The sequence below is a fragment of the Triticum aestivum genome, chromosome 3A (genome assembly GCF_018294505.1).
Source record: "Triticum aestivum cultivar Chinese Spring chromosome 3A, IWGSC CS RefSeq v2.1, whole genome shotgun sequence".
NCBI lineage: Eukaryota > Viridiplantae > Streptophyta > Magnoliopsida > Poales > Poaceae > Triticum > Triticum aestivum.
Window position 1 is genome coordinate 599,584,750 of NC_057800.1, and position 12,406 is coordinate 599,597,155.

Consider the following 12,406-nt stretch of genomic DNA (forward strand, 5'->3'; position numbering starts at 1 on the left):
CAACTGAGGAATCTAACTACTTTGTGAAGCATAAGTGAACATACTAGGCATAATATGAGATGCAGTATGAAGTGGATCCAACTTGTGTGAACAGAAACTGCTTGTGGTAGAAAGTGACGAATCTATAGGATCAAAGGGGCCGTAAAAAGGAAGTTTTATTTACCACACCAAGAACTGCTAGACAGAGTGGAACAGGAGGCCGAGCAGTTCGATCGTCCGTGCCCTAACTTGGCGACGGAGGACACCTATGGCGACGGCGGAGAAGACGATGTCCGCGGCCAGCGTGAAGACGGCGTCGGAGAGGTCGTGGCAGCTAAGCGCTTCGTCGCCGGCGTCGTCGAGGGCTAGCGGTGGCGCTAGGGTTCATGCGAGAGTGGAAGAAAGGATAATGACTGTGGTGAGGCGTGTATTTATAGGGACAGGGACGGCACAGTGTTATTACACAGGTGCCCCTGGCGATTCACATCTGAAGGACACATGGCCATCATGCAACATATCGGAGGTTTTTCCACGTTCCCATGCACGCCTGGATTGTCAGGTGGTCGTTCCCACTTCTCCGGGTTTCAGGTGAAGGAATTAGCATTGAAAGCGGACTTAATGCTTGTCTCTATATCTTCTGCTGACAAGGACGCACAGAAGACATTCGACAGTTTCAAGAGAATGCATATGATTTGGAGAGATAGCGTTTAAGATAGAAAGCATAGAGAGGTTAGGGTCCGATCACATTCACTTAGTTCAAAAGATTCAACAAGAAGACATAGCTATAAGTGAATGCTGTAGAGGACAGAACACTAGTATATATATATGTATATATATATATGTGAGAAAGACAACCAAACCAACATAGTGAGGATAATCAAGAAGACAAGTTGAGAATGAAGACAAACAAAATGTGAAGACATAGCAAATGTAACGCCATGGGCAAAACACTTCAAATAGAAGAATTTGGTGGTGGCGTTACCCACTGTATAGGAAGTTTTAGACCCAGACACGGCGCACAATTACCGTGGCGCTCCGAAGTCAAATTCCACATTAATGTATTCACACTTAGAATGTATGTCTTCATTGATTGAAGATATACTTTACTTCGTGTGTTGCACATCTAAGTCATCAATATGCATAAGTGTTAGGATGTGTGCCTGATCACAGGACATTTGAGGATTCCAAGATATTTAGCTCACACCGTAACTTGCAAAATCTCTTCTCATCCAAGGGCTTGGTGAAGATATCTGCCAATTGCTCTTCAGTGTTGACGTGTATGATGTCAATATCTTCCTTCACAACATGATCTCCGAGAAAGTGATGACGAATTTCAATGTGCTTTGTCTTCGAGTGCTGAACTGGGTTGTTGGCGATCTTGATGGCGCTTTCGTTGTCGTAGTAGAGTGGCACTTGCTTCAGATGAATGCCATAGTCTTTGAGTGTTTGCTTCATCCACAGAAGCTGAGCGCAGCAAGATCCAGCAGCAATGTATTCAGATTCAGCAGTGGAGAGAGATACACAGTTCTGCTTCTTTGAAGACCAACATACAAGTGATCGTCCCAGAAAATGACATGTGCCTGATGTAGACTTGCGATCCACCTTATCACCAGCATAATCAGCATCCGAGAATCCAACCAGATCAAACTCTGAGCCCTTTGGATACCATAATCCTAGAGTTGGGGTGTAAGCCAAATATCGAAGAATTCGCTTCACAGCTAAGTGATGCGATTCCTTTGGTGCCTCTTGGAATCGAGCACACATGCAAACACTAAGCATAATATCAGGCCTAGATGCACATAGATAAAGTAAAGAACCAATCATGGAGCGGTATACCTTTTGATCGAACTCTTTACCATTGTCGTCGGGACCCAGATGATGTTTGGCTGGCATTGGCGTCGTGAAGCCTTTGCAGTCTTGCATACCAAACTTCTTCAGGCAATCTTTGAGATACTTCTCTTGAGATATAAAGATGCAGTTGCGTTGCTGACGTATTTGAAGGCCAAGGAAGAACTTCAGCTCACCCATCATGGACATTTGATATTGCTCTTGCATCATATATCCAAACTCTTCACTGTATTTCTGATTGGTGCAACCGAAGATAATATCATCCACATATATTTGGCACACAAACAGTTCACCATCGTATGTCTTCGTGAAGAGAGTGGGGTCGAGGGAACCAGATTTGAAGCCTTTGCTCTTCAGGAAGTCTTTGAGTGTGTCATACCAAGCCCGAGGAGCTTGTTTGAGTCCATACAGTGCCTTGTTGAGCTTGTACACCATGTCAGGATGTTTTGGATCTTCAAAGCCAGGCGGTTGTGCAACATACATTTCTTCTTCAATCTTGCCATTGAGAAAAGCACTCTTCACGTCCATTTGATATAGAAGTATGTTATGATGATTTGCATAGGCCAGCAGTATGTGTATGGCTTCAAGTCTAGCCACAGGAGCAAATGTTTCACCGAAGTCAATCCCTTCAACTTGAGTGTATCCTTGAGCAACGAGGCGAGCTTTGTTTCTGACAACTTGACCATGCTCATCTTGCTTGTTGCGATATATCCATTTGGTGCCTATTATCTTGTGCTTCCGAGGATCAGGACGCTTAACCAGTTCCCATAGATTATTCAGCTCAAACTGTTGAAGCTCTTCTTGCATAGCTTGAATCCATTCAGGTTCCATGAAGGCTTCTTCAACTTTCTTGGGTTCAGTTATTGAGACGAATGCAAAGTGCCCATAGAAATTTTCTAGCTGTGTTTCCCTTGAATGAGTGAGTGGACCTGGTGCATTGATGCTATCAATTATTCTCTCAATCTGCACTTCATTTGCAACACGGGGATGTACAGGACGAAGATTTTGCTCTTGCTGATCATTGTCATTGTTAGAGGGATTGTCTTCAGGTTGAGCATTGTCTTCAGGTCGTTCAGGTGCGGAGATGATAAGTTCCTCTTCAGGTTGAGCTTCAGAAGGTATGATTTCTCCAGTTCCCATAAGTTTGATAGATTCACTGGATGGAACTTCATCTAGCACATTTGGCAGGTGCTCTCTTTGTGAGCCGTTAGTCTCATCGAACCGCACATCCACTGTTTCAACCACTTTATAATGAAAGAGATTGAAGACTCTGTAGGAGTGTGAATCCTTTCCATATCCAAGCATAAAACCCTCATGTGCTTTTGGTGCAAATTTTGATGTATGATGTGGATCCTTGATCCAGCACCTGGCGCCAAATACTCTGAAGTAACTGACATTTGGCTTCTTGCCAGTAAGGAGCTCATAGGATGTCCTGTTCAGAAGCTTGTGAAGATAAACATGGTTGATGATATGACATGAAGTGTCAATGGCTTCAGGCCAAAATTTTCTTGGAGTCTTGTATTCATCAAGCATCGTCCGAGCCATCTCAATAAGTGTTCTGTTCTTGCGTTCGATGACGCCATTCTGCTGTGGCTTGTACGGAGCTGAGAATTCATGTGTGATGCCCAAAGTATCAAGATATGTATCTAGGCCAGTGTTCTTGAATTCAGTGCCATTTTCACTTCTGATGTGCTTTATCTTGGCGCCATAGTTGTTCATTGCATTGGCGAAGCGTCTGAAGACATCCTGCACTTTAGTCTTGTAAAGGATTATATGCACCCAAGTATATCTTGAATAATCATCAACAATGACAAAGCCATAGAGACAAGCAGTAGTAGTAAGAGTTGAGTAATGAGTGGGACCGAAAAGATCCATGTGTAGAAGTTCGAAGGGTTGAGTCGTTGTCATGATTGTCTTTGAGGGATGCTTGGCCCTCGTCATCTTTCCTGCTTCACAGGCACCGCATAAGTGATCCTTCTTGAACTTGACGCCCTCGATGTCTATGACATGCTTCTTCCTTGCAAGGGTGTGGAGGTTCCTCATGCCAGCATGCCCTAGCCTTCGATGCCAAAGCCAGCATTCAGAAGCTTTTGCTAGAAGACATACTGCAAGTTGTGGTCCTGCTGATAAATCTACCATGTACAAATCATCTTTCCGATACCCTTCAAACACTAGAGACTTGTCAGATTCCATTAGAACAAGGCAACGACATTTTCCAAATATCACAATCATGTTTAAATCGCAGAGCATTGAGACAGACATTAAGTTGAAACCGAGGGATTCAACAAGCATGACTTTATCCATGTGTTGATCCTTTGAGATTGCAACTCTACCTAGACCCAATACCTTGCTTTTACCAGTGTCAGCAAATGTGATGTGACTTTTGTTAGATGGACGTAAGGTTGAGTCCATGAGAAGGCTTCGCTTGCCAGTCATGTGATTGGTACACCCACTATCAATAATCCATTCTGAAGCTGCTGGTGTCGTACCCTACAGTGCAGTTAGGGGGGTAGGCTTCACGAAGAGAATTGTGAAGCAAAAACATTTGATGAACCAGTGGATTGTTAAATCTTAGATCGAGATTAGGACTGAGAGGGCAAGTAGCAAGCAACTCAGGAACAAAGTACATAATAAGACCATTTGGGCATTTGATCTGGCGCCCTGCAAGATGTGTAAGGTCCCCAGCAATAGCATCAGACGATTTTGGTTTTCGTCTGGAGACCTTTCCCTGCAAAAGAGAGTTAAGCTTTCTTAGCCACCCACATGTTCAAGGGTGGCTTCGAAGCAATGAGTCTAAGTGCAGCATTTGAGAACTTTGGCTTTGGAGCCCTAGCAAAAAGTCTTGCAGGTGGAAAATAGTACTCATAAGAATAAGAAGAATAGTTCTTGGTCTTATGAACATGGCGGTTTGATGAAACGCGCTCATATTCACAGGCCTGAGTATGGTTTCCCTGCAATACATTTGCGTTAGTGCGACTCAGGTGAGTCATCTGCCTGTATGAAGCCTTTGGACTGTATGAAGCCTGTGGTCTAGGGTTTGTCTTCTTCACCCGTGGTGTCATGATGACATTCACAGGAAGATTCTCCAAACACCTTTTTGGCACCCAGACCTTCTTCATAGGCGGTCCATTCCTGCAGTTAGTACCAATATACCTGGAAAACACTTCACCATTCTGATTCTTAAACAGTTTATAGTTTGCATCAAAGGATTCATCAATAACAGTGGGATTAGCACAAGTGAAGCCAGATAGGGTGGATGGATCCGCTGAAGGTTCCTTTGCAGCAACCCATGTGGTTTTGGGGTACTGCTCAGGTTTCCAATAAGAGCCATCAGCATTCATTTTCCTTTCGAACCCAACACCCTCTTTCAGTTCAGGATCTGCCTTTTGAGGACATCACATAGTGTCTGACGCCCTTTGAGACTTTTGTACATCCCTGTTTCAAGCAATGTCTTCAACCTAGCATTCTCATCAGCAATAGCAGTGGTATCCTCAGCAGAGGGGTTAGTTTCCACATCATCAGTTGAAGATATTGCAATAGTAGCAGCAATAGAACATTCAGCAACGGAAGTAGCGTTATCACGCTCAAGGCATTTAAGACATGGTGGTTCGAATCCTTCCTGAGCAGGACTGATCTATTCAGCGCGAAGTGACTTGTTTTCCTTTTGAAGATCTTCATGAGTCGCTCTCAATCTCGAGAGATCTTGCTTCCTTAGAAGATAATCATGGGAAAGCTTTTCATGAGTTGTTGAGAGCGTTTCATGAAGACTTTCAAGTTCCTCATACTTAACGTGAAGATTTTTTATGTCTTCAATTAAGGACTGAGATCGAGTCATTTCAGCGTCTAACAGATCATCGCTTTTGTCTAACAATTTTTGAATATGTTCCATAGCTCTCTGTTGTCCAGTTGCAATTTTAGCAAGTGTTTTGTAGCTGGGTTTGGAACCACAATCAGAGTCATCGTCACTAGATGTTTGATAGTGAGTAGTGCGTGTGTTTACCTTGGCACCGCGTGCCATGAAGCAGTGGGTAGGAGCGGAGTAGTCCTTGTCATTTGCCTCGGTGTCGGTGACGGAGTCATTGTCTTCAGTGTTGAAGATGGACTTAGCAACGTATGCTGTAGCCAGACTCGCAACGCCAGAATCGGACTCCTCCTCAGACTCCACCTCCACCTCCTCAGAAGCGGACTCCTCCTTTGAATCCATTTCCTTGCCAACAAACGCACGTGCCTTGCCAGATGAGCTCTTCTTGTGTGATGAAGACTTTGAGGAAGACTTGGATGAAGACTTTGAGTATTTCTTCTTCTTCTTGTCGTCAGAGTCATACTCCTTGCTCTTCTTCTTCTTGTTGTTCTCATTGTCCCACTGCGGACACTCAGAGATGTAGTGGTCAGGCTTCTTGCACTTGTGGCATGTTTTCTTCTTGTAGTCATGAGCAGAAGCTTCATCATTTCTTGAGATTGAACGTGAGGACTTTCTGAAGCCTTTCTTCTTGGTGAATTTTTGGAACTTCTTCACAAGCATAGCAAGCTCCTTTCCAATGTCTTCACGATCATCAAAACTGCTCTCATATTCTTCTTCAGATGAGGAGACAACTTTTTCCTTCAAGGCACGAGTTCTCCCATAGTTGGGACCGTAGATGTCTCTTTTCTCAGAAAGCTGAAACTCGTGTGTGTTGAGCCTCTCAAGTATGTCAGACGATCGAGTGTCTTGAAATCAGGACGTTCTTGAATCATCAGGGCTAGGGTGTCAAACGAACTGTCAAGTGATCTCAGGAGTATCTTGACGACTTCATGCTTGGTGATCTCAGTAGCGCCGAGGGCTTGAAGTTCATTTGTGATGTCAGTGAGTCGATCAAACGTGAGCTGGACATTCTCATTGTCATTTCTCTTGAAGTGGTTGAAGAGGTTGCGAAGGACACTGATTCTCTGATCTCTCTGGGTTGAGACGCCTTTGTTGACTTTGGAAAGCCAGTCCCAGACTATCTTAGATGTTTCAAAGCACTCACGCGGCCATATTGTCCTTTGGTCAGATGACCACATATGATATTCTTGGCAGTAGAGTCCAGTTGAACGAACTTCTTGACATCAGCAGCAGTGACACCTTCTCCAGCCTTGGGAACGCCGTTCTTGACGACATACCATAGGTCGACATCAATGGCTTCAAGATGCATGCGCATCTTATTCTTCCAGTAGGGATATTCAGTTCCATCGAAGACGGGGCACGCAGTGGAGACTTTAATTATCCCTGTAGTCGACATAGCTAAAACTCCAGGTGGATAAACCGAATCACACAGAACAAGGGAGTACCTTGCTCTGATACCAATTGAAAGTGCTAGTGATCGACTAGAGGGGGGTGAATAGGCGATTTTTATGAAAGTCTTCAAAACATGGAAGTTTTGAAGACAAACGATAGAAATAAACCTATTACCATGCAGCGGAAGGTAGACTACACTAGGCAAACCATAGTCAAGTATTAAATGAAGTGAAAGCACAATGACTAATAGCAGCTAGGCAGTAAGGATCAGGTAGGAAGATATTGTGAAGCCAATCAGAACAAGTAATCACTCAGTGAAGCCAAATGGTGATGCAATCGTACAATGACTTCACACGGACCAACAGTAAGTAAAGGGAAGGGAAGGATGAAATCAATGACTCGTTGAAGACAATGATTTGTTGGACCAGTTCCAGTTGCTATGACAACCGTACGTCTGGTTAGGGCGGCTAGGTATTTAAACCTGAGGACACACAGTCCCGGGCACCCAGTCCTAAACACGCAGCTCAGGACACCCAGTCCTCACCGTATTCCCCTTGAGCTAAGGTCACACAGACCTCTCCCAATCACTCTGGTAAGTCTTCAAGGTAGACTTCCAAACCTTTACAACCTTCATTCACCGGTGATCCACAATGACTCTTGGATGCTCAGAATGCGACGCCTAACCGGCTGGAGGATTCACACTCCTCAAGTGTAATAAGTCTTCAGATCACACAGACAAGAAGACTTAAGTGATGCCTAACTCTCTTTGGCTCTGGGTGGTTAGGGCTTTATCCTCGCAAGGAATTCTCTCTCAAAGGCTTCGAGGTGGGTTGCTCTCAAACGACAAAAGCCGTACTTTAACTCTGAGCAGCCAACCGTTTATGGTTGTAGGGGGTGGGCTATTCATAGCCACTAGGCAACCCGACCTGATTTGTCTGAAATGACCCTGGGTCACTAAGGAACTGACACGTGTTCCAATGATCAGATTTCAAACACGCATGGCAACTTTACTTGGGCTACAAGCAAAGCTGACTTGTCCAACTCTGGACAAGATTCGCTCTCATAGTCTTCACTCGAAGACATAGGATTTTGGTTAAGCATCACTTCAGTCTTTCTGACTGGTTCTCTTGGACCCCACTTAACAGTACGGTGGTTCCTATGACTCAACAAAGAAGAAAAAGAACTACGAAAGATCTAAGTCTTCGCGCTCCATGTCTTCAATGTGAATGTCTTCACATACCACCTTTGACTTCAATGTCTTCATACATTTTTAAGGGTTATCTCTGGTAGGAAAACCGAATCAATGAGGGACTTCTACCTGTGTTATCCTGCAATTCTCACGAACACATTAGTCCCTCAACTAGGTTTGTCGTCAATACTCCAAAACCAACTAGGGGTGGCACTAGATGCACTTACATATTTTGAAACCCACTTTCAATTTGGAGTTATTTGGTTCTTATTCAAATTATTTTTCTCCAAAAATAAAATATGTGAAAAATGGGGTAAAATGATTCCCTACAGTAGAAAATTGGAGAAAAATGAGCTTGAAACTATTTTGGTATTTTAAAATATTTTTATTTGGTTTTGAAATGAGCCAGCAACACTATTAGCTTTATTCAAATTTTTGTGGATTTTATTTGCCGCTGAATATATGTTCATGTTTTAGAAAATCTTTTTCTAATTTTTTTGATATATAATATACCTATATATCATTTTTATTATTCGTGGTTTGTCTTATTTCTGTTGTCAGTTTTTTTTAAAAAAAACTCTCTCCGCCGAACTGGGAAGGCACAGCTAGCCGCCAGGCCGCGGCCCAGCCAGCCCACCGCCTCACCTTCGTACCCGAGCGGGACTTCGCTCGCGAGTCCGCCGTCGTGCCCGACCCGGTCACCAGCCGCTGCCTTTGCACCTCGTGCAAGCTGCGCCTCCCTTCCCCTCCTATAAATGTGCAGCCCACAACCCCCTCTCTCTCCTCCTCCCAGGCCGCCACACACCTCCGCCGCACCCGCCACCGCCGCCACCGCTGTCGCCCCGCATCGTCCTGTCGCCCTCGACCAAAGCCGCCGCGTTCTTTGACTTCGCCTCGACGCCCCGCGCCTTCTCGTGGTGCTTCTCGTGCCGGAGGACCACCGGAGCCGCCGCTCCGTCCGTAGCTGACATCGCTGGTGACCCCAACCGCCGCGGTAACCGCCACCTGCCCTCGTCCGTCCAATCTGGATCCAACGGTCCAGATCAAGGAGTTTTTTTTTCTTTTTTGAAACATTTTGTTTTTATTTAGTAAATTTTCATAAGGTTCACTTCTGTAGTGAACGTGTTCATCATTTATGCTTCTGTAGCAGACGTTCGTCCGTTAGTTTTCTGCCGCGTAGCCAGGGACCTAGATGCAATTAGTTTTCTTACAGATTAGCCCATGCTTTTCAATCTAGCACAACTTTTTACTCGTTTGTCCAAACTCGATGAAACCAACGCCAAAATTTTCAGTGTGATCTCATCTAACCAGAGAACCAAACTAAAAATATTTTCGGAAGTTCTAAAATTTTCAAACAGATTTGAATTCAAACTCGTTTGGCTATAACTTGAGTTTTATAACTCCAATTAATTTGATTCTTTTTGCAAATCGAAGCTTTTGACATGTACTTTCTGTTAAGATCAAAATCACACAATTTTGCTGCTATTAAAAATATATTTATGTCCATGAGTTTTATTTGATGGTTTTGAAGTTTTCCGAAGTATTTTCTACGTTCTTTTGGATCTTTTGAGTGATTTCTTATGTGTGGTTATAATTGCTTGCTTATGATAGATTGAACGGAGTGTGACGAGTAGAACTATCAGAAATTATGAGTGCGAAGAATCTTCATCAACAGTACAAGGCAAGTTCACACTTTGATCATACTTTTCCATACCCAGTTTTACTTGTATTAGATACACCCCTCAAAGATTTGCATGTGTAGGATTTGGGTATTGTGCTTTTGCTATGTAGTTCATGAGGTAGGACCTAATACCTTTGATAACCCCGGGAATATACGTTATGCTCATATTGCTTAGCCATGCTCGTAGACGGGGATTGGTATGTGAGAATCGTGCAAGTGGTGAGAGATAATAACTAAGGGAAACTTAACGTGGCTACTTTAATACACATCTGGGTGGATTGGTTGCGGGCACCTGGGTAATCCAGTGTTGTCCTAGGAGATCCCGGGTTACCCGTGTGATCATCCTATGGAATGCCACCCAAGCTCAAACTGATCATAAGATTATTCATGCATAGAAACTTCCGTGTGCAGCCACAAGCCATTATGGGCTCTGGCATAGTTAAGTAAGCTGTGGGAAACCTTTCCATGATGGGCTAGCAGATGTAGGGGAATTGTAGGTGTACCGGCCTATCTACCGGTTAAGGGGACCTCTTCGGAAAGACCTTGTCTCGATCATCCGGTTCTCAAACATCAGACAGTGTGAGAAATTCAACGGAGGAGATCGGGTCTGGTGGGGAAAAATGCGCAAACCTCTGCAGAGTGTACAAACAAATCATGATTAGCCGTGTCCCCGATTATGGACATCTTGAGTATCTAGAAGTGAATTATTTGTTGATCTCATCAATATATTTAATTAATGAATTGGGGTATTATTTATACTTGGTAATTTTGGGATTGAGTTGGAGGAACTTTCTCAATAATGGCATAAACTGTGTAGTAATAAAAATGTATTGCTTTGTTGTAGGGAAAAATTAGCTTTATGCAAAATTAAACTTAGAGCCTCCACCAGCCAAATATGCATATAGAGATAGACATTTTCATTATTATTCTATGGTCTGAAATTGCATGTACATTTAATGTACTGACCTACATGGCTACAATGTCTCCTGTTGCAGGAATCATACGACGAGTAAGTGACGCGTTAGGGTTACGATGTCTACACTGAACTTTGCCGTTGGTGTTGTTGGGAATCCACAACCTTGTTGTTACTTCCTCTATGTTGATTGAGTTAATAGTATTTACGTTATTTTTACATGTGATTGCACTCTGTTATAAATCCTTGAGTATTGTGTGTGTCAGCATACCGATCCAGGGATGACACTTAAGCACAGAGACTTGACCCATTTGGGTCAGGTCGCTACACTCATATTCTATCTTTACATTAGGGGCGGAGCTGGGCCCCGGGCTCCTAGGGCCCAGGCCCAGGGCATGCAAAAATTTACAGGCTATAACTATATAGGTTGCTTTACAGGCCCGGGGTACAGCCCAATGAATAAAGAAGGCCAGAGCCTTGCTAGGCTGTCTAAATGCAGCACAAGGCAACCCAGAACCCACCCACGATCCAACTTGTACGCACGAGTCCTGCGCATGATCCACGAGGCGCAGAGCCACCACTGTCGTGCAAAAAAAGGAGACGCAACCCTCGCGCGGCCGCCGCTGAGTCGCACGCAGGCAAAGAGAGTCGGGTGGCACGATCGATCTCCAGACTCCAGCGTTCATGCTACCGTCCGTCGTGGCTTCACCGCCGGCCCCGCCCCACCCCCAACTTTCTTCCTGCTCTGGCCTCTGAGGCTCCGACCGCCGGATCATGTCCCGTGCATCGATCGCCCGTGTGGCGCATCATCCACCTGCCCGCTGTTTCACTGGGGCTGCTGCACCTTGTATTTTCTTTGATGCTTTCTCTGTTTCCACACTGAAGCTTTCCACAATTCCACTTGTAACATTTTTTACTTGTATGATGTATCAGTGTGTAAACTACTTTGGACTGAAATTTAATTCAAATAATGTGTATGTATGCAATCATATAGTATTTCATATTGTAGAAAAGGAAGATGGAAGGTTTACTCAATTGTTAATATGCATTGCTTTTCTTGATCCAAGGAACTTATATAGGTCTGGCAAAGGGCTTTTACTTCGTCGAAGTGGTAAGTTTTTAGATTTGTATCAATGATAATTATTTCACTTGATGTTTATGTTGTCTCTTATGAAATTTGCTTTTGATGTCTTGAAGGTGTTGGCTCTTCTTCCATCACTGATGAGGTTATGCAAGGTACTCATGAAGCAAACCATTGATTTGGTACTCTTTTTTTTATCACATTGATGAGGTTATGTGTTTTTTAGCTATTTTGTTGTATTGTTAATTGAGTTTAAATTATAAATATTTCATGCAATTGAGCCATATTTTATTTGGGATATCTTTTGAGGTAGCTAAAAGCCTGATAGACATTAAGTTTTTCCTCGCGGAATTTTTTTTAGGCCCAGGGCTTGCTCAAATCCTGGCTCCGCCACTGCTTTACATGATTGCAAACATGTAGGGGAGCCTATGCATGTTTACATGTCTTTCCAAAGCTTTACT